Below are 22,848 nucleotides of genomic sequence, written 5' to 3' on the forward strand. Positions count from 1 at the left end.
GTTTCAGGATGTAACTGTGAGGTTTTTCTGCATTAGCTGAGCCTTGGCTTCTCCTTCTGCATAATAAAGCTTGTCTCTCCAGATTATTAATGCTGGTAGATGATTTTGAGGTCTGTGGCAAGAGCTAGGTAACCAAAAATTGTAATTAGCATTATTAATTACTTCCTTCAGCTAGTGATATAATTATGCAATCAGAACTAAGCAAGTGTGTGCTGAAATGATGGGGATTTTTTTCCCACACATGCAAATACAGAATTTCAGATGACCTACACATTCCCTTGACAGGTCAGACAGCTGAATCAGTCCCTCCTGTCCTTAAACACAGGAACTGGGACTACTGTTTTCAAAGTTAAAAGTCAGTACAATTAATGATAAAAATGCAGTTTACAAAGTAATTCTGGCCAATCTGGTGATTTTAGTATTGTGGTGATGATATTTGATTTCTTAAAAGCTTAATTGGCTGTAGCCTTTTGAATGCAAAAGATCTATGTAATTGTTTAGAAGAAAGCCTCTCCCTCTGACTTTTCTATTAGGAAATACAAAATCTATAGACTCCAAGCCCAAATAAAAATGTCAGCATCTTTTTAATCAACTCCTTAGGATTATTAATGACATATCTTGATTTTAGGTGCTTGACTCACTTCAAGAATTCTGAAGGCTGGGGATGAACCATATGGTTAAGATTTTTCCCCTTCCGCCACCAGAGATGTAGTGTTCAAAAACCTAAAAGGAAAAAGAAAAACCAGAAACTTCTATTAATTCTGGCAAAACAGATTATATTTTTTTCTGTTATATATTTTGCTTTCTGCTTGTCTTATTTTTTCTCATGAATATATGATATAAGGAAAACTAAATATCTGAGGTTTAATGCTCTACCTCTCTCCCAATACACATACAATTGTAATAAAAAACATCTGTCAAGCTTCCCCATAAAAAGCAGAGAGTAGATATAAAAAGATTGATTGTTTGCGTCTTATTTCATTTTTGTCTCCATAACATAGGAGTATGGAGACATCAAAAATGCATGAAAACTTTCCAGTTTGCTTTGTAACCTGCAATTTATTTGCTTAAATTCAATTAGTCTCTCATCCATCAAACACAATATGGCTCTTGAGAGAGGACAGATCAAAATCTGGTAATGGTGAACAAGCTGAGCTTTGCCCACATTATGTCAGTGGTTCCCTTATGGGTTTTTCTTATGCTGCAGGTTTCTTCCAGGATAGAGTCCTTGGCTTCCAAATTCAAGTGTCAGCCAGCCAGCCCTCAGTACAGAGATTGAGTAGTGCTCGAATTAAAGATTTGGGTCTGATTGTATTACTTCCAAAATAAATGGCAACCCTTCCCATGGCTCCAGTGGGAGAAAAGTTCTCTGCATTACTTCAGCTATACATGATTGCAATCCACATAGGAGTGTGAAGGAAGATAATGCCAGATAATCCATAATGTCACACAGCCCTTGTCTTACCGGAAGGCTTTTTATCATCATGCATTCAACTTTAATCCTAGCCATAAATTTATATGGCTTGTAATTGATGCATTAGTAACTGGAATGGCTGGATGGCAAATTTGTAAGTCATAGATGGCAGCAGGTTCAGGCTTAAGAGTTTTGGGCTCAAGACAGACAGCTGGTTCATTTATCCTAGTCAGCTCATTCCAATAATCTCCGTCATGGATGTAATAATAATTAGGAACAAGAAATAAAATTCTGATAAACCCTGGCAGTTAGACTAAGGAAAAAAATCAGGGAAAATGCATATTTACTGATTCAAGCTCCAAATTAAGCAAAACGGAGACTAGAATATCCAGGAGGTGTAACTCTGTGTTCTTTGACCTGGAGATGCTGTGCCACAAGGACCACAAACAAATGATTGTATTGGTTCTTTTTTTTTTTTTTTTAAGACATCAGACTTTTCTACAGTACAGAGTAGTCCATTATATAACCTGGGCAAAGTGATTCATGATGGCTCTTTGAGGCACTCTTATCTATCACAGTCACTGGGAGTCTCCATGGAGTTCAGCACCGTGACTGTACTTTGACAGACACCTTGTTCTCGCCTGATATATTCTCTTCCCTGTCCTCAAGCTCTTCAGAAGAATAATTTCTTGGGTGGAAATGAGGCTTCTGGGAATCCTTTGCACTGTTTTGGCTCTGTAGTTGGGATAAAGGATATACGAGACAGCCAGGAGCATTCCAGGCTTTTCCCTCTGGTTCAGAACTGAATCTGGAGTTTGGTTTCTGTGAGGAGAGAGTTACAAACCCTTCCTTTTCAGGTTTAGATCAAGTTCTCTGGTCTACTTTACTTAGTTTGCCTGAACCAGGCTATTAAAAAAAGCAAGTAGCTTTTGTAATTTCCTATTAATCAACTAAGCACAAGCTCTCCAATAAAGGAATTGACTAACTGCTTCTTAATGTTTCAAAGCCTATGGGGAGAGATTAGCTTTGTTAATAATTTTAGTTCATATTTCATTTTCTGGGGAGGAGGAGAATAACAAACCCAAGTACATCTGAGGGTCTGTCCAAAGCTAATTTTTGATAGCAGACCACAGATTCCTAATTGATTTAGTTTATCAAAGCTGCCCAACATGTTTAGAACAAATCCATCTCACCAGTTTTCAGGCCATTATGTTATTAATAGATTTATTACTCAAATATTAAATCTGAGTTTAGGACAACTATATTCACTTAGTTTCTAATTAAAATATTTTTGGGAAAAAAAGAAACAAACAAAAACAACATAAAAAACCCCAAAACAACCAAACAACCAAAACCAAACCATCTATTATGGCACAAAGGACAACACATTTAAGCAGGATATTTTGAAAACAGACACACCCCAAAGAAGCTCCCAATCAGAGTAAAAATTACATAGGGACTAGAAGAATGTCTGTCTTTATTCTTCACATCTTCTGGCCTGTCTTGTCTTCTACACAGGACCACATTTAGCATTTATGCAAAAAATTTTCTATAATTTTACCTAAGCAGCAAATAAATAGTTTCCCCATTTGGGATTCCTTCTTTTCTTTTTTGAGCTTTCTCAATAGCATTAAGAAAGGAGGAGCATGGACTAATGGCTAGTCTCTTATTTCTCTCATTTGCTGTGGATTCCTCTGGATTAATCTCACATTTTTATGACCTCAAATCAGGAAAAATCCTGCTCTTTCTCACTGTAGCTGCATGTGCTTTAGAATGAAAAAATAAAATAAATCAGACCTGCTTTGTGTATTTTTTCCCCAAAACTCTATGGATAAAATAGTGTCTGTTTTCAATGAGTGGAAATTCCAGTATCAAGCAGTTAATCTTAACTCCCCAGGCTCACTGCAGCCAATATTCCACAAACTGAATGCTTGCCCATCTATTTGCAGTCCAGCCTCAACAACAGTGCTCCCCACGGGGCTGCAGGTTTGTTCCCCACGCGGTGCCTTCCAGGGCTGGTACACCTGCAAAGGAGATTGCAACTGGATGGGGCTGCAGCGTTTGGCCAAATTCCATGCAGGAAGTGGGGGGGGGGGGGTGTCAGCCAACAGACTCTGCTGAGTCTGCCAGACAGCTGTGTAAGCTGTTCATCGTGTGTTAAGTCTTTCTGCAGGTTCCCAGTGTGGAAAGTGTCTGTAGGCTTTTCTACAACACGAGGAAATCGTTTGGCGACTTTTGTTTTTTCCCCAAACAGAAAAACATTGATGAAATGTCTTCTTCATCCCCTGTGTTACAATGTTTTGGTTTCTTATCTTCAGAAATACTAGATTCAAAGTCCTATAAAATAATTTCATCAATGTCCATATTTACTGTACACATCCTAAAAGAAAAGTTGATACAGCATAGAAATAGAACTTTTTCTTCCCCAAATTTTTTTCTCTCCAAGTTATTCTTCTGTTTTCTCTTTCCTCATCTTCACATCCCACTTTCTTTCCGTGTTCCTCTTTATTATCTCTGTTCTTTTAAAATATTTTTTTCCCAAATAAAAACTAACAAAAGTATCAGCCCACAGAGGTCTTCTGCATTTGTCTTCTGTCCTTTGTTAAAGGGAATTGGAGCAGGGGGTGGTCTTGGGCTGCTATCCAGGAAAGAAGGGGCAAGAGAGGCACTGTTTATCCTTGCCAAGGACTGAAGCAGTCCCCAAACTTTTCTTTAATAGAATTTATCATATTACTTTCTGCCTTTCATGGGGCAAGCAATTTTATATAGAAATTATAATTATTATTTACCTAGGGAGCATGTGTATGGCAGCTAGCATGAATAGCTTGGAAATGTCAGTTTAGATGTCAGTGTTCCTCTAACTGTTCATTCAGAAGAATGACCTAGGTGACCTCTCTGTTATCTGATTTTTCAAGGTTTGACAGTTTGTTGAAAACAAACTTCACGTTAACAAGATAAGTGTATGGGATCTGTGCATTTCATTGCTTGTTTCAGTATGTAACAGTGGAATCAACACTCTCGTCCCCCTATTATTTCACAAGATTTTTGCCCTTTCCTGTTTTGTGGGGGGGCCTCCAGACCAGAAAAAGTAGCAGAGAGAGAACCATTAGAAGAAGATGCAGCGTGACAAGGGGCTTTGCCAACTCAGAGCCAGGAAGGGGAAGGTACCTGAATTGCTTTTCTGTTTCTCTTAGCTTTGCTTGGTTGGTTGGTGTTTTTTTGAAGCAGGGTTAAGGTGAACTCCTAAGCAATGGTGGAGTGAGGCCCCACCTCTCCCTGCTTGTTCTGCAAGCTCAGGTTACTCTCTCCTGTCTGGTTCATGGGAGCCTGCAAGTGAGCCTCATCTCTGCCTGCTGCCTTCAGCTCTGAACCTGCCTGGGAGCCTGGCAAAATAACACAATTTCCAGAGCTCAGACACTTTTCTTGGGAAGCTTTGCTAGAAAACACCAGGTCAAGGATGGTTTAGTGCCACTTGAGAGGAGATTCAGCAAACAAACTGCTGCAAGCAGTAGCCAAGCAATGTCTTCCTTTCTTCTTTTTTAAAAATGGTTGGGGAAAAACCTGTGTCCTTCCTGGAGAAGCCATCAGGGGCACGACTCTGGCAGTGATGGCTCTGACTTCACCTGCCTCTGCAAATGAGTCACAGAGTGTTATAAAAAGAAAGGACCAGCCAAGTTTCATTTCTTGGAACTGAGTGGAAATTTCAGCAAGCAGCTGCTCTATCATTTCTTTATACTTTTCCTCTGCTGGTTTCTTGAAGAGGGCTTGAAATCAAAGAAACTTTGTAGCACGAAGGACCTGTTGCTATGTTTGCATAAACGTGGCCCAATCCTGGAATCCTGGAAGTGGCTGCCTGTTTGGTCTAGATCTGATTTGGTCTTCACAAGGAATCTTGGTGAAGCCTGGAAGGAGTCTCAGGAAAATAATTAAGCAGGTTTGTAAGTCTTTCAGGATTTGCAATTAAATCCTATCAATAATCAAGAGCAGAACCTCAAAAATCAGATTAGCTCTCCTACATAGTACCTGAAGGGTTTTTGTGTTTGGTTTGTTGTTTTTTTTTTCCATGTGTGATGCTGTTGAAAGATTTATGTTTTCTGGCTTTTCTCTGGAGTCACAAAAACTTATTTGAAAGTGAAATCGGTGAAAACTGAGGTTCTCAGGGAAGTACCCGATTTTAGGAGTGGAAGTGGCTCATTATAAAAACCACGACAGTGGCAACAGCGTAGTGTCAGGACTTTGGCTACCTGTAAGCATGCCAAGAGTATCTGTGCATGGGACTATTCCCCTGTGCTGCGTGAAAGCCACGTGTAAGTTGTCAGGGTCAGGAGGAATGTGGTGCCAGATGGAAACAACATAAACAGCTGGGAGATTTCATCCGGGATTTCGAGTGAGGACGGGAGACTTTTGTTCTCATAGCTGACTCGTTCCAATGGCGGTTTAGATACACCTACTTCCTCTGTAGAGGATTTTGCTTTGGAGTCTTGGTAGGTTTTTGTGTGGCTTTTTGCTTTGTGTTATTTTTGTTTGTTTGTTTTGTTTTTTTAATTTTATTTTAATTTTTTTGCGAACGCTTACGACCACTGTGAGCAACTCCCGTATTTCAGCCCAGCTCCGGGGAGCTTCTCTGAGTGCCTTCGCATTTCGCCAGTGCCCTGTCAACAGCTCAACACGGGGGGAGAGGAGAGGCGGCCCCGCAGCCCCGGCACAGCCCGCATGGTGCTGGGCGGCAGCACCGCCTGTTCCGCGGGGGATTCCACGGAGCTCCTCACCGCCCCGCCACGGGCCCGGCCCGCCCCGGTCGCGGACTGGGGCCGGGGCGGGGCGGGGGCCGGCAGAGGGAGCTCCGCGCCGCTCCGCTCGGTTCCGCCGCTGCCCGGCACCTTCCCCGCGCCGCTCCGGCACTTTGTTGGCAGCCTGGAGCTGAGACCCCGCGCCTGCCCGTGCCCGGAGCCTGGCGGCGCGGAGCCCCGGCTTCCCTGCGCGGAGCCCGGCTGCCGTCGCCCGTCCCCGCTGTGGGAGCTGCACGGCGGGGCCGCGGGAGGAGGACGCCCGGGAAGGTAAGGGGCTGGCGGGGCGGGATTTCCCCCAGTCGCCGAGCCCCCCCTTTTGTTCCGGATCCCTAAAAGCCGGTCGGGCAACCTCCCGGCTTCGTAACATGGCGAATTGCGGGACATTATCCCCAGCCTCTCCCCGGTCCCGCCACCTCTCTCCGCTCGGGCAGGGGCTGCTGGAAAACTCCCTCCCAGGTTCTCCGGGCTGTGCACGGCTCCGGAGCGGCTAGGGACGGTGCTTACTGTTGGCAGCCTTTCCCCGCCGCCGTAGCTTTATATGCACGTAGCTTTCCGTGTGTGTATGTATAGGTGTACGTATATTTCTCTCCCCCCTCGCCGTAAGGCGAGCGGCCGCCGCCACACCTGCTCGCACCTTGCCCGCCGGGCTCCCCGGCGGCGGGGTGAGGATCCCGCTGCTGCCCGGGAAAGGCAACGTCCATGCCGGTGCTCCCCTCCTGCCGCTGCTGCCTCACCTGCTACCAGGTGACTTGGCTGGCTGTCCTTATTCTGGTGGCTTTTCCCCGGCGGTTAAGCTGGCTTTTCCAAAGGTAGCACGTACTGGTACTAGCTGACGGGTGGGATAATCTTGTTGCCTGCCTATGTTTCTTCCATGATCTGTCCTGTTGTTTTCCTTCTCAGCTGTTCAGCCCGTTCCCTCTATCTGCTAACTTTCCCTGGCTTTCTTCCTCTTTTTGCCCCTCTGATCACCATGATGTGCACACCCTTGTGCATCGGGCCGGTGCATGAAAGGTGACCTGGGCACACAATGGAAATCAGGCTTGTGGCATTCTGCAGCATGATCTAAGGTGCTCCTTCCCCACTCCCCACCCCACATAACCTCAGAACATGTGTTGTATCCATGAAAAGTGAGATACTGCAGCTTACACTAAACCCTAGTTTCAAGCCAGTAATACAAGAAGGGTGGAACAAGTTTTTCTTAAGGGTGTTGTTTGGGAATCAACCCTCCCACTCAGAAACTGTGCTTTGTGTTGGCTTGTGCATCTTGTACCCCTCCAGAGTTACAGAGATGCATCAGTAGAACCTTTGGTGGAGTCTGTTTTGTTTACTTAAAGTGAAGTCTGAAGATAAAACTATGATTGCTCTATGTTGTGTCTGCTGAAGTATTAACCAAACGATGAATTTTGTGTGTCTTAATTGTGCGTCTTCATCGTCATCAAAAACGTGGTCCTCCTCCCTTCCTGTTGATCATCTTTCTTCTCATTTGTGATTGTGCAATGTCTAAATGTCAGCTACAAAATTTGCTTACATTGGGACAACATAAAAATGACCATTTTTGTTGATAGCAACTGGAAATACTGAATCAGCATTGTGTGACCCCTCTCTTTTCCATGGAGTACTCATGGAAATACTGCAACCCTGCCTCTCTGAGTGGTGGTGCTCTCATAGACAAGGCTTGAGATGAGCTGATCTTTTCTTCTTAGTAAGCATTGGGGATTGCAAAGAGCTTACAGGGTTTCCAAGGTGTAAAGGAGATGCAGCATATCTCATCTGGATTCACAGTGAGTGTAGCATTATTAGCATATGGGTATCACCAGGTAATGAGATACTGTGCTCCAGGCTCCACCGAAGCAGGCTGGGGCTGGGTCTGCCTTTTACTGGGGGAGGCTGTGGAAATATAAGTGACTTTGGATCTAAATTGTCCAACTATCTTGTTTTGTCACATACTCGTAACGACTGCAGTATTGAGTTATGCCTTCTGATAGCTCAGAATGAATGTTTCTGATTGTGTGTAATTTTGAAAGCAGCCAAAGCATCCCATTAGGTCTAATGGGAGGCAGGTAACACCCCACAAGCAGCAACACTCAGTAGTGATTGGGAGAACTTTATAGAGTAGGGACGATGGTTTGGCTCAGTGATACCAAGGGCCTTTTCCAACCTGAATAGTTCTGTGATTCTGTGATTAGGTGCCAGGTAGTATATAGTGGTAGTACAGAGTGCAAGGTTGATCTAAAGGTACTTACTTCCTCTGTGAAATGCACAGATGGAAAAATAATGCAGGAGTTTTGCACTTGGTGACAACTGAATTAGTGAAATATGATTCATGTTCTTTCCATCCATAGTTGTAAATGGCAAATCACTCGCATTAACTACTGCATTTTTTTCCTCTGGGTGAAAGCTTATTAAACTTTACACATCTGAAGTCAAATAATTGGTGCCCTAAGGGTCAAAATAGATTAAATATGTAAGAATCTTTCTCTTCAGCTACTGCAATGAGATAACGGAAGACTTCAAGTGCACACAATGAAGACTGCACTAGCAAAGTGCTTGCTAGCTTTGATTTCAGTGTCTAGCACTTGCTCCTCTTAAACTCTTAATGACAATTCCTGCATCATCCAGTCTTCTTGAATGTTGAATGACTGGTCAAAGGTATGAGATTTTTCTTGAAGACGCAGCTTGCAGCTGTGCCAGATAAAAAAATGGAGCCCTTTGGTCTGTGACCCCTCCAGATTCCTCTCTTTGCTGTGGGGCTAGGGGCCAGAAAGAAAAGACATTTAACAGCTTGGAGCTTCATTACTTTTGGTATAATGTGCATGGCCTGATCCTAGTATCTCCATTCAAAGATAACTTGGAAAGGTGCTTTGTTTGTGTGTGTTTTTCTGCACGTGGATAGGTCTGTTTCTCGCATTTCCTTTGAAACCAGGATTCCTTCTTACTTTCTCGCTTAACAGCATCTGGTTCTATGTCCCCTTTGTCCATAGGGATTTACAGTTTTCACCATTCTAGTCCTAAGCTGGTTCCCAAGGAGGCTACTGAACAGCTCATGACTTGATGGCTTCTAAGTGGTTTTGAAGCCTCACTATTTGTTTTGTGGTACAGAGAACAGAATGATGCCTGAAACACCCTTTTTCCTCCTAGTAAGGCCATACTTACACAATATCTCCTAAGACTGTAAGTCACTTAAAATACCATCTGTAACTAAACTAAGAGTGCAGTTACATACATTGAATTTTCAAATTGGGGGGGGTGGAAACTAAGAGGCTAGCTTCTTGTTTTTTTCAGTGCTGGTCCTCTACTTTTTCCAATATTAAATGTTTTGCATTACCAGAAACTAGAATTCTTTCTTTCAGGGAGAATTTTATCTGAACTTCGGAGTTAGGCTCTGATTCATCCCTTTATTTATTCATCCAACACACTGATTTTCTCATAGTTTTGTACAGATCTGGATTTAATCCTGAAGCCAAGGCATTTCAGTTTCCCACCCTAGGTCTCAAGTAAGAGAATGGCCTTCATCTGATTTTTACATTTTGCTGGGAAGTTCAGCAGTTGCTGCAGTTCTGAGTGACTACTGAGTTTCTCCCTGTTGTGCCCTATATAAAGCTTGGTTATTTACAGTAATTTAAAGTTTAATCTAACTTAGTGGGACTACTCAGTGAGTATGTAGCCTTTGCACAACTGTTTACAAACCAGAGCTCAGCATTCCCTGAAATGAAAAGACAAGGTGTCTTTTATAGCATTTGATATTCAGAGATCCTGCACAGTTCCGCTTATTGCCTGGTGAGATTAGTCACAGCCTACTTGGAAAGACCATGATGATGTAGGAAGAAGCAACTTTCTCATCTCTTTTGTGGGGAGGGCTTGGGTTTTTTGTTAGTTTTGTTGTGGGTTTTTTTGTTGTTGTTTTTAATTGCGTGTCATGGACACTGAGGGATAACAAATGAGTCAGTTACAAATGGAAACATTGCTAGGATTAGCCTTTGAGGGCCTGCTTTCATTTCGAGCTGTGACCATGAGCCTGCAATCACTAACACATGCTTTTGATTTTATTCTTTACTGTCAGTTTTAGTAACATTTTTAAATGTTAGCCAACTCAGGGCCTTGAATGCTACTAGTTGAACACTTCGAATCCTTTCTTCCCCTCCTTCTCTATGCCACTGTCTAGGTAATTATAGTTACCCATGTTGTGAATCTCCATAGGTTTGAGATAAAAAGTGGAAATAGCAGATTACTGTTATTTGCGTTTATTTCCTTTGTCTTTTTTCTGAATAGACCTTACCAACCGTATGCATTCTGGGTAGATAAAGTTAATCAATGTCTCTAACTTCAAAGGTGCAAAGTTAGTATTTTCTGTGGAAATTGTACACCTCCATAAGATATCCTTTTCTGTGGGGTTTTCTGTTGTATAATTTTCTGATGCATGACAGAATTGTCATTACTGATGATGTGACAGGGAATTCTACTTACATTTGTTCTTAAAACTTAACTCAAGTTGGCATTTTGACCAACCATGGAAATTGTTAAGTTTTCTATAAAATTACAAAGGAAAAAAACCTCCAAACCTGCTATAAAAATTGGAGTCCTTTGATACTGTGAAGGCTTTGGGCATTCCAAAACAAAATTTAGAAAAAACTTGCTTTTTAAGAATGGTATCTGTTGAGTGAGAGTAGATGTTATGGATGTTCAGTAATCAAAGTAGGCTTTGTACTGGTACCTTTATTTTTTAGTTCTCAAAAATACATTGATTTTGCACGAGATGGAGGATTTATCTTTTAATAATCCAGAATGTTACCTCTTATGGATTTTCTGGATTTTATAGATTACCCCTGCAGGTAAGGGAGCATCTGACTTCTTTCAAGCCTTCCATGTAAACTCATGGAACTGTATTTAGCGACTTATTTGTGAAGCTGCCATAGCTGGTTCTTGGGGCAGGGGGCTGTGATTTGCTTTTGCTCCTGGATGCTTCAGACTTAACCTACTGCAGGAGTATCGCTATGAGCCTTGAAGTCTGTAGCTCAGGAATATTTTCAACTGGAAAATAAAGGGATGACTCATGGGGATTTGTGTGTATTACTTTGATTTCTGCTCCTGCATATAAAAGTATTTTTAAAGGTTCGACCAAGTAGAACAGCAGGCACTAGGCTTACTGCTTCTCCCATCAGTACTCCTTTCTCCTCCCCTTTGCCTTCCAGAAACTCGCTCAAGTGCTAATAGAAGCTGAAAGTGAGATACTAGCAGTACTTTTTTGCTGCTCAATAGCGTAGATCCAGATCCATTGGGAAAGGACATATATTTAACATGCCCCCCAAATCAGTTGCATAAAACTTGACCTAAAAACATGAGATATACATGACATCACAGAAGCCTGTCCTTCAATACTCACAGATGCCTGGTAAGAGACAAGATTATCTCAATTTTATAAATGTCTTAACTTTTGGTAGAATTTGACATTGCTGGGATTTGTTTACTTAGTTCTCCTAGTGTCTTGCACCTGAAAGGTGCACTTTAGTTCATGAGCATTTTCTTTCATTCTGGGGTGACTGAGAGGGCTTACTGTTAATTTAGACCTCTGAATGCTTCTTTGATGATGATTGAGGACTCTACTCTTTGTTCTGATGTACTCTTGCTTCTTCTAATGCCACTGCTCTTTTTGTTTGCTTCCTCAGTGTGTCTGAGGTGTTGTCTTCTCTGTTTTCTGAATTAAAGGTTTATTTGTTTCCAGTCTAAAATATAATTTAGAGTGATTACCCTTGAGAAAGCTTTTTCCATAAATCCAGCTAATCCATAAAGGATTTCATACTTGGTGTTTCAGGGAGTTAGATATGTGGTTGATGCATCCGTTTGTTAAGAGTTAAGTGCCTGTGAGAATCCCAGTGTACATCATAAAAATATTTTGAATGTGCAGTTCTATTACTCAGAGCATATGAATGTGAGACCTTTGTACAAAGAGTGAGACATTCATCTCACATGTTGAGTTCCTCACTGTAACTGGGTGCATATAACAATGATATAGCAACGGCTATGCAATGGAATTGAGTTACATCATGATGAGTTTGTGATCTCAAGCTGTAATGAAATTCAGCTTGATAATCTTCACTGCCATTTAAAAAATGGCATGGAAAAGTCAGCCATTTATAGATGTGCCTCTAAAGTAATTCACAGCTTTGCACAACATGTTTTGAGAAGTCGGACAGCGCATTATACTGCGTTCAATTGGAGATATAAATATACATCTATGTTTCACATTCAGAATTGGGTGACAGGCTGTGTATTTAAATGCAGGTTTTTTTCTTTTGTCACCTCAGTGTCGTCTCAGACTCACTTTTCCCAAAGTGGAACTACTCTTTGTTCCGCTTATAGTATTATTGCTTTGCAATTCTTCCCATGCTCTTGCAACCTCAGTGTAATGTTTCATCTCTTCTATTTCCTTCTCTCCTTGTATTTAAGGATAAAGAATTGTCCAGGGGTGAAGGCAGAGAGTGGGAGGGTAGGAGGGTGGAGTCTGTTTCTGTTTTAACTGCAAACTTCGTTATGGCTAATAAATCCAGGCTATCTGGTAATTACCATCTCAGTGCTATCTCGCTTACAGGGGGCAGGACGGAGTGAGGAATCTGGACTTTGTAACTTAGTGTCCATTAGGTAAGTCACCCCTGTGTGACGAATGTCCTATCTCTGTCGAGATACAAACACAGCTTCTCTGTTGCAGTCACTGTTTTCCCTTCTTATGGCTGCTCCTTTATCCTGTGATAAAGCACTACTGTGTTTTGAACCTTACCTTCAGCTTTGGTCTCAGTTCTTCTGCCTGTTCAACCTGACCCCTGGGTGACCTCTTAATGTTTTCCTTCTCCGCTTGCCCAAGTCAAGCCCATGTTTCTTACCATGTTCCATGCTCTAGTCCATACTACTCTTGAGTCTTGATGAAACTTTAGTCGCCTGTTCTTCTTTCATTCTTTCTTTGTTTCTTTCTTTATCCCCTAAGTTTTCCCTACCCTTTTTGTTTTGCTTCACTCTTCAGTTGTGCATAGCTGTCCATGTCTAGCTTTACGGAGTGCACTTACATCACTTCTTGGAAAACATCTTTTTCTTGTTCACAGACCAACTATTTTTCCCCTTTTGTGTCATTAGTCTTTATTCCAGTGTCTTCTGAAATGCATTTCACATCCATTGATCTCAGTGGGACATATCGTCTTTGAAATTACATGGATAGTCAAGTCTTTGTGGGATAGGGTTTTAAAAATAATGTCTTCTCTAAAGGTTTGACACTGTGTATTTTTTCTAGGCAATAATTTTAAGCTCACTTCAAGCGGTTCCAGAGCTGAGGACCTGAATAGGAGGTGTTAGAGTGTGCATAGGCATTTGTTTTCCCTATGTGAGTGAGGTGTCTAATATACACTTTAAAAGTCTGTTCAGTGTACGTCTTACTGAATATATCTCTCGGGAGATCCATGAGACTTAATTAGCAAATGTTTATACAGCCTTTTGAAGATATAAAGCACCATATAAAGGCTAAGTGTTGTTATTATTACCACCAGCTGCTTTGTTTTAATTGCAATAATAAACGTTTCAGTGCAAGTGGTTGTATTACTATTGTTCTAGATACAGTTTTGTGAACACTGGAGACACTGAGAGTGGTGGTAAAAATGATGGTGAGGTACAGTGTGTGGGAGAGTATAGATTAGAGAAGCTGCACTTCCAGCTTTGAAAGCTTTTTATAAAGGACTTCTTTAAAAGAAAAAAAGAAAAAAATACCAAAAGGAAAAATAACAAGTCCACAACAGGGAAAGAATAAAACCTCTTCTGCAGTTTGCAAGTCTTTCCTAATCACAGGGCTATCTGGGGGGAGGTCTGTGCTGTGCAGTGTCTCACCTGATTAGGAATGTGCTGACAGCAGTTACATTTGTGACATTGTCATGTAAAAGAAGGGATCTTTTAGAGATGATTGGTAATTGGTAGTATAGCAAAAGAGACATGGTATAAATCACAATTAGCCTTTAGGATTTTTTCTTAGGTCTACTTTTGTAAAACACCCATGACTTACTGCTGAGCTATTTTTATTAATGTTCTTGTGCTTATCTCGCATAACCAGCTTGTTAAAAGAGGATATGAACACTTTTTAAGCCTCTGACTTAAAAATTGTGAGAAAGAGAAAAGATTGATTCCAACAGGCTTGAAGATAGATTCATTTCTCTTCTGGTTAGCAAAATGAGAGGGGCAAAATTAAACTGAAGACTTAGAGGATGGATAATTTATCCACGGTGAAAATAATTCGATTTAGCTGTAATGTACAATTTAATTGTAAAACTTTAACCTAAAATAAAATAAATACAGGGGAGTTCTGTTTTGGTAAAAATCCAGAATTAATGAGGGTAAGGAAAAAAAATAACAAAAGAACACTGAGGAGGAACAATTATTCTGCTAACATCTCTGAAGGATCTGAGGGGGTTACTTGGTCACATTATAAGAAGAATGTTGTGCTGCTGGAATGTTGGAGAGGATTGATAATACTTGTGCTTTGAAGAAAACTTCTCTGTTCTTTTTACTGTAAACATCTGAGATAAGATGGAAAAGTTACAAGAACACAACACCTTCTGTGAGTTCTTTCAACATTCTTAATTGCTCCTTATGAGGTCTCAATTTGAATATTGTTATATATTTCTGGTTATTTTTATGGGGGTTCTAGTTTACTAAGTTGGGCTGTCAAACTGCCTGTAACAAGTGATCTGTTTCTAATTGTATCTTAATATCTACAATAAAGCTTATTTAGATTGCTAGAGATGTTTTCTAGTAGCTTCTGGATCAGTTCTAATTATGAGGACCTAAATCAGTTAACACATCTGAGAGATCACGTGAATTTGGACCGTGGGCAAAAGGATTTCATAGTGGCTGCACTGTAAGGGCTTCTAAACAAGAAATGATGCAAAGCGGGGAACTGTTTTAGTCTTTTATGCTTATGTATAAGTAAATTTTCAGACAACTTTGAACATTAGTGAACAGCAAGAAGAAAAGGCAGCAGCCTTCTTTTTTTTGGGTGGTGTTTTGTGTTTTTTTTTTTTTTAATTTTAGTGAAATCATACTTTAAACACAACCATAAAGCATACAACCACAAAGTCTTTCTGCATAGAAATAGAAGCAGATTAAGTGAAACACATGGAGGTAGGCAATGTAACACTGAGGCCTGTATGGAGATGTCCCAGGTGCTGGATGGTTAAGTTCAGAAAGTGTTGCTTTGGCTGCTCAAAATATTTTCAGTAGCAATGTGGATGACAATTCGTACCATTGTATTAAAGCTGTTCTCCCTTTATTGTGTGAGACTGATGACACCTCATTTTAAATAAAAGTCTGTTTTTTCTTGAGGGCTGCAGGAAAGAGCAACTGTTTTCTGCTCCCTGCATACAGCGGTACAGCAATTTTACAGGAATTTTTTTTTCTGTTATACTAGACTGTAATATATCATAGTATAATAGCTATCTTTTGAAGTACAGAAAATCCGCCTAAGGGGCCATAATTTTAAAGTATAATATGAAATGCTATTTTAATAAGGTTTGCTCCTTGCATGTTTTAAGTGTGTGTGTGTTGAAACCTTGCTAATCTTTGATTTGCACAAAGTGTGTGGCTCGTTCCCTAACTGTCAAGGAATTAATGGTGTGCTTCAATGAGATCTTGCATTACTAGACTGCAATTATTTTTAGAAGAGATTCTACACTGTATTTTATGGTGCTTTGTGAATTATCGTAATAAATGAAATGAAATGGTCGTTGTCAAAACGTATGAACAAAGTAACCTGATTCCTGTTTTCATGTACTGGCTGGCTCATGAAATTAAGTGACTTCCAGTGGACTTCTAGGCCATTTATACAAGTTGGTGATGTTTGCTGTGTTATATTGTTTTCCTTGTACTTGTGACGAGTTGAACAATGCTGTAGCTGACAAGAAGCAGCTCCATTGATGAGATGACAACATGTCTCTCCAGTACTTCCTCTTTTGGCCTTGTAGTTGAAAAGGGAACAAAAAGGCAATGCATATATTGGTTCACTTAATGAATTTGGGTCCTCATTGGGACCATGACAGTGTGATCTCTGTCAAGTATTGTATGGTTACAGGCTCTGAGTGAAGTTGTTCAGAGGAATGCCTAAAGCAGAGATGTCAGGAGAGGGCGGGCATATCCAAGCCAATTTTAGTTTTACTCTCCCAGCATCAGAAGCAGGCTACAGTTGCATGGGACACAGTGGACTCCATGCCTCTTGGCTGAGGACAGAAATCCTTGCTGCCATGGCTAGATTGTTTCTATTTTAAGTCAGATAATCTATAAAACCTTTTTAAAGCCACAAGGGATCGTTACATCATCTTGTTTAGCCTCCAGAGTGTATGAAGGTGGAGAGTCTCTGCCTTTTTCTGGCAGAAAAATATAAACCAAGGTTTCTTGTCCTTTCTCTCTGTCCGTGATAGACTGAACAATTTAAACTTGCCTCCCTCTGGCAAACATTGGCATTTTTAATGAAGTTCATTAGTGAATTTGTAGTGATTCTGTTTGATTTGTGTGTTGCTACCCTCTAGATACTGTTGTTCATGTTTATCTAAGTATTTTTTGGCACACAGCAAACGCAATATAGATTTTCTCTGCATATAGACCTTTTCACCCAAACCCTCACAGACTAAAAGCAGATAATCTTGGAGTCTGTACTACTTTTTTTTTTTTCAGGCTTCACTCTAAAAATTGTAGATTAGGTCTCTCTCTGAACCACTATATGCTTCTCTGCATAATAAATTTTGGCACACACGGCAGACTGAGGAACATGGTTGCAGAAGAGTTTCTGAGAGTTAAGGACCGTATTACCCTAGGGGAGCAATCCATGGAAGCATTGGGGAGGTTCTTGTGTAGGTTCACCTTGACATTTGAGAGACTTGGGGCCTTCCTACCTCCTAGACCATGGAGATGGTGGTCTACAGCAACTGGAATGTCCAGATGCATGCTGTGGTAGTACTCCCATTAATGCCAGCAATAACTCTTACTTCATGGTTGTGTCTCCCTTGTGGCTGCTACTGAACAAGATTTGCAGATGTCAGTTCAGGCAATTTACTAAATTGAATCCACAAGACTGTGTGAGAATGTGTCACAAGTGATGCAAGTTCTCCTTGGTATTAAAACCTCCCTCACAGACCTTAAGTGCAGTGACTTCTTTAGGACATAAAGAAAAGTGCATAGTAATATTACATATGACCTTGCTCTTTATGTGCTCCCCGCATGCCTCCCCTACATGGAACTCTTGCCTCCAGTAATGAGGAAATGTTCTGTTGTTGCCAGGATGACTTAAATAGCAGAGACTTCCAGATATTCCCCTGTTCTTACCCTGTGATCCCCTCAGGGATCAACTGACCTTAAAAATTATGCAGATCTGGAGCTTAGGGTCATTTCTGTTGTACAGAAACTTTTTTTTTTTTTTTTTTTAATAGGCATTGGGATGATAGTGTTGCATTCACTGATTAGAAACCATATGTGATTAATATTTGCTGTCTTAATGTGCCCTCTCCACTCTGGACACACATTTCCCCTAGAGCTTCTAGAAATACACTAAGTCATTGCTTCTCAGAAAAAAAGAAAAAAAGAAAAAAAAGCGAAGGATTTTGCCCTCCCTTGCTTGTGCTCATTTGTGCCTTTAGGACAATATATGTATGTATTCTGTGCAGATAGTTTTTCATTTTCTTTCCAGTTTTACAACAGCTGTGCATTTTGTTTTCATCTAGATCTACTATCGTGCCTAGGGAAACCACATCTGGCAGTGTATAAATGTCTTCAGCAGTCAGTTTTTTCCAGACAATGCTACAGTACACATAGTGAGAATCTGATGGAGTGTAGGCTCTGCTGTACAGCAGTACTCAAATGTTTGTGGCTTAGCAAAAAGTCTTTCCCCTCTTCTTTGGATGTAGTGAACAGAAATTTCAAAAAACTTATTTAAGAAATTGCTGAGAGTTGCTTAAAACCTACCTTGACCAGTTTGAAGGTATTCTTCAGCCCTTTTGGAAAAATTCACTATTTATGCTTGGTAGTGGTGTTTGTGAAGGCGTTGGCCTCAATGGCAGAGGAGAGACTTGATTCAGGATCAAAATTGCTATCTGTAAATACTTACTTGTTCCACTGATAGTAGTGGGACAACTTGTCTGTTTTCCTGCTATTTAACTTAAATGCTTGTAAGACCAAGGCCGAAAATCTCAAAAAACCAGCAACCCACAACAAAAAAAACAAACAAAAAAACCAAACCAAAACAAACCCTGAGAAAATTTGTGTGCTTCTTTTATTACTAGAAAATTACATCATTTGGAAACAATTTTAAATAATTTGCTGCCATTCTTATTTTTTTAATTTTTATTATTTTTTTATTATTATTTGGTGCATTCATTGTATTGTGAGACGACATTTGTTTGAAGAGCATACTATTTTAAACTAGTGTTATGTTTTCATGAAAACTCTGCTGCACAATGTCTAACTCCAGACACAAAAGCAAATAAACGAAGAAAAACCTTTTGTTTATCTGAGATGAAAGGGCTCTTTTTGAGAAAAAGAGAGAGGATCTAGAAGTACCTAATGGTCTTTCTTGTCTCTCTTTAGTCCTGAATGTTCTTCTGCAGCCCTCAGGAATTACTCCATCTCACTGGCATGTCACTGGGGTCTGAACTACAAAGAAGTCTTAAAATGCTACCATCGTTAGACTAAATAGGGAAGAGAGACTGAAAGTGCTGCAATACTTTGTTTCATATAGGTTCATTCTGATTTTACTCGGTTCAGCTGTACATTTCAGACTAGATCAGGAAAATCAGAGATTGGTGTGAGAGCTTAATGACAAAAAACTTCTCTGTTTAGACTTAAGTCTGTAAAGCTAACTGTACAATGGGAAGTACATAATTAATATTCTTTCTTAGGAACCCTGCATTTTTCATATCATCCACTGTATGGACAGAGCAACAGAAACAGTTTTTCTTTCCATATATTTTTACAGTCTCCAGATCTTTGGCACTCTCTGCAGACCTGTATTGTTAGCTACCAGGCAGCGAAGACCAAAATCACTGTTCCAATGACCCTGGAAAATTAAATCCTCAGCCATGATACAAGGTGGGGGCTATGGCAACAGTAGCAAACAGAGGTCTGGAGTGGGGAATGTCAGTGCTGCTGCTTGGAAGACCAGAGTCTGTAGTTTTTACCACTCTTTTACAAAGCTCTGGGATTCTTCTTTTGAGTTCAGTCTTCAAAGTCTTGTGTAGACAATAAACTGATTACCATGATTTTATCTTGAATTAATGACAAATGGTCTTTTCTCACAAAGACAAGCATTATTGTTTGAAACTAAAATGGCTTTATCTTCTTAGGGATTCTAACTTTAAATATGGTGGGGTTGTTTTTCTTAATAATCCTTTTGCTATCTGGCCCTTTAATCTGCCCTGGATTTTAGTGAATAATTTAAAAACAGATATCTATTTTGGCTATTTGTCTTGTGATGCTCTCTCTCAAATCAGTCCCCATTTTGAAAATGACATCTGAGTCTGCCTATGTTTCTGCATGACTGGAAACTGTCACTACTCATTTGAACTTATTAGTGCTGGAAATGGATATGCTGGTTCATCTAACAGGGATGAAATATGAGGCACCAGCATTCAAATTTAAGAGTTCCCAAGAGTAAAGGAGGAGGTGAGGATATTAGTGAGAGCTTGGACAATTAGAGGTGAAAGCCACATTGCAGCTTAAAGAAGTGATGGCGCTTTGCCTGCAGGTTGCTAAAAGAATAATGTGGCATTTTTTTGAAAGTTCAAGAAAATACTGTTTCTTAAGATAGAGGGATACAGTGCTTTAGGTGAACATTATGCCAAGGAAGACACTAAGTTTTTCTCTCAAGAAGAACCAACATTTGGAATACTCACGTTGGGGAAGGGACAATGAGCATTTGAGAAATGAGATTTTTAGAGGTGACATACAAAGGTCTGACTGAAAATTTGGCCTCTAAGGACTCTTGAAAGTCCAGTTATGCACTGAAGGTGCACACAGAGCTTGCTTGTCAGGTCACTTCTTCTTACAGGAAACATGACCTTACTTGGAAGAGATCTCTCATTCACAGATTAGCATTATTGCTTTAGTGAGGAAATATTTCAGTTTTAATCTAAGCCAAAGTCTCACCACTGTGCTACATAAATGAATGTTGTTACTGGAAGTAGCATTCACTTCCAAATCAGTAAGTTGCAGACTACTCACTACACTGAAAATGGCTTTCCTCTAGAAAGATTTCTGCAGATGTCCAGCTTGGTTACTTATACTGTGCCTTTTGAAAATTCCTTATATGCTTTTTCAGTGGATGAATAATTTCCTTTTATTCAGGGTTCTAACATGATGTGAAGGATTCCATTAATTATTCAGAAGCATCCTCATTTTACTGATGGATGAAACTTTATACTATTTCTTTAAATATGGCTGCAATACTGCATCAGCAAAAAAAAAAAAACCTGGCCAAGTTTGACTTCCTTTGGGATAAATGGGAAAAAAAAAATATATACCTAGCTATCATCACAGGAAAAAAACCTGGATATTCCAGTAAATTATGACTAATTGAGTTTTCTGGGTTTGTTTTTAACTTATTTGTAAAGGAATCTTAACAGATTCTTTTTTATTTTTGGAAAGTTAAAGATTGCAAAACTTGCTTTTCCTCCCAAAGTTACTATCTGTCCATAGATGAAAGAGCATGCAAGCTGTTGCATTGGAGGTTGTCAGAACTGTAAGCTTACTTTAAAGATGCTGCTAGTTAAGCTGACAGCCACAACTCTTAGATTGTTACAGAGAAATAAAGGTGTTACTGAGAGGTAGTATGGAAGTTGCAAATCCATTAGTAACATCTAGTTTGTCCTAATCCTGCCCATCACTTTGAAAGCCACCTTTGCACTCTTTGTGAGCCATCAGCTTCAGACAAGATCATTGTATACCTGCTGCAGTCTGAACTCTATTTAGGGAAAAAGAAAAAGGTTAAAACAAGATTGATTTATAATTGTATCATTTGTGCTCTGTTTACCAACTGACTAGGTAAGCATTTCAGAGTGTGTGTTCTCTGTATGTTGCAGAAATGTTAGCCAGTGACATAACTGCATGACAGCATCAGCATTAAAATGCATCTATAACTGGATAAGAGAAGAGAAAAAAAAATTAAAATCATGCTTTGTCAGGTCAGTTTGGCAGTTTTTGAAATGCCAGTTGTTCATCCTAGCACACCACTAGTTACCTGATCAGCTTTAGAGGTATTGCAGTAGGCATTGCTAATTTTTACAACTTATTCTAAATAACATTTTAAAAAGATACACTTTTGTTTGATGGAGGTGTGTTATATATAAAATTATCATGGGTACCATCCCATTCTCATGATGAGTTTATTTCACAACTCATCGAGTTCTTGTTTTTTAATATCTGATGTGCACAGGGTTTTCTCTTGACCTCCTAGACAAAAAAAGTGTTTTTTCTGAACTTAAATGGAATAGATTTATTTTGTGTTTTGTTTTGGTTGTTTTTTTCAGGCATTTGAAATAATGATATATCACTACTTATCTTGTCCATTTTGTTCTTCCAATCACAGTAGTGTAAAGCATCAGAAGTGTGATGTGTCCTGGAACTTGAAAGGGAAGTTGTTACGGTAACCAGGCATGGTATGTCCTATCTGGGACTTGAGTTAGGTGTGCACACTTCATTTAAGTTTCTAGTAGTCCTCTTGAAATGTGTTAAGTCTATGAACTCCAATAAAACATCATCTTTGTTGTACTAATAAAAAGTAATTCCTCATTCTCTCTCTGCCAGTGCTTCTCATTCTGTATTGAGTGAGCAACTGGAGTCACTGCTCCAGTCCTTCCTGGTTGCAGGAAGGCAGTGATGGAGGCTCTGAACTGAGCTGTTGGACTGTGGTGGTACAGCCCTTGCTCTGTCAGCTCAGTGGCTGGAGTTAGTGCCCTGGAGGCTGGAGCTTGTCCAGGGCAGTTCAAGCAGTTCGTTTTCATCACCTCTTTCCTAAGAAGATAATAGAAGTAAAAGGGGCTGCATATGCATTTAAAGGAAAGGAGGAAATCTGGATGGAGATGAACTCTTAGTAACCATCATGTAAATAGTTTTACGTGATCTAGTAAGAATAATTCCCTTCTCTTTGATTTTTAGGCTTTTTTTTTGCCAAGCTCTAATCAAAGGAGGCTTGGTTTTCAAGATGCAGGCATCTTCCATATGCAAGAATGTGACTGCTGCTCTCTTTCTTCTTCTGTGAAAGATGTTCTCTCCTATTTTGGGTGCTGTTTAACCACTCGTTCTGTGGTAGGGCTGTGGGCCAACCCTGTCGGTGCCCCCAAGCACTCAGCAGAGCACAGGCTGGATCACAGATGATGGGCTGGGTGCCTCTCTGAGCTTGCAGCTGGATTGAGTTATGGTGTTGGGTTGGTGTTTCTTTACAATCTAGCTGAGGGTTTTAGCACCATCTGTGAGCTGTTTGTAGACAGCAGCTGGTCTCATGTTCTGGAGTATGTTTGGATGAGAGAGGAGAGAGAGCAGTCTCCATTGCTGGTTGTAATTGTACTTCATGTGCAAATTCAGTCGAGGAGAGCCTGGACTAATCAATAATGCCAAAAATTCTTTGCAAGTGTTTTT

At 40.3% G+C, this 22,848-nt stretch overlaps 1 protein-coding gene across 4 annotated transcripts in view; it reads left to right on the forward strand.

The window, feature by feature from the left end:
- Positions 1-5,833: 5,833 nt before the first annotated feature.
- Positions 5,834-22,848, forward strand: part of EPS8 (epidermal growth factor receptor pathway substrate 8) — a 140,169-nt gene continuing 123,154 nt past the window's right edge. For 2 of the 4 annotated variants that reach the window (XM_051618434.1, XM_051618426.1), the window contains exon 1: positions 6,181-6,471. The gene's annotated coding sequence lies outside the window, so the exon portion shown is untranslated. Of the gene's footprint in view, positions 5,899-6,180; positions 6,472-22,848 lie in introns of those variants that run through there. The other 2 variants (XM_051618442.1, XM_051618462.1) reach the window with 2 other exon arrangements.

This window comes from Apus apus, chromosome 1 (genome assembly GCF_020740795.1).
Source record: "Apus apus isolate bApuApu2 chromosome 1, bApuApu2.pri.cur, whole genome shotgun sequence".
Taxonomy (NCBI): Eukaryota; Metazoa; Chordata; class Aves; order Apodiformes; family Apodidae; genus Apus; species Apus apus.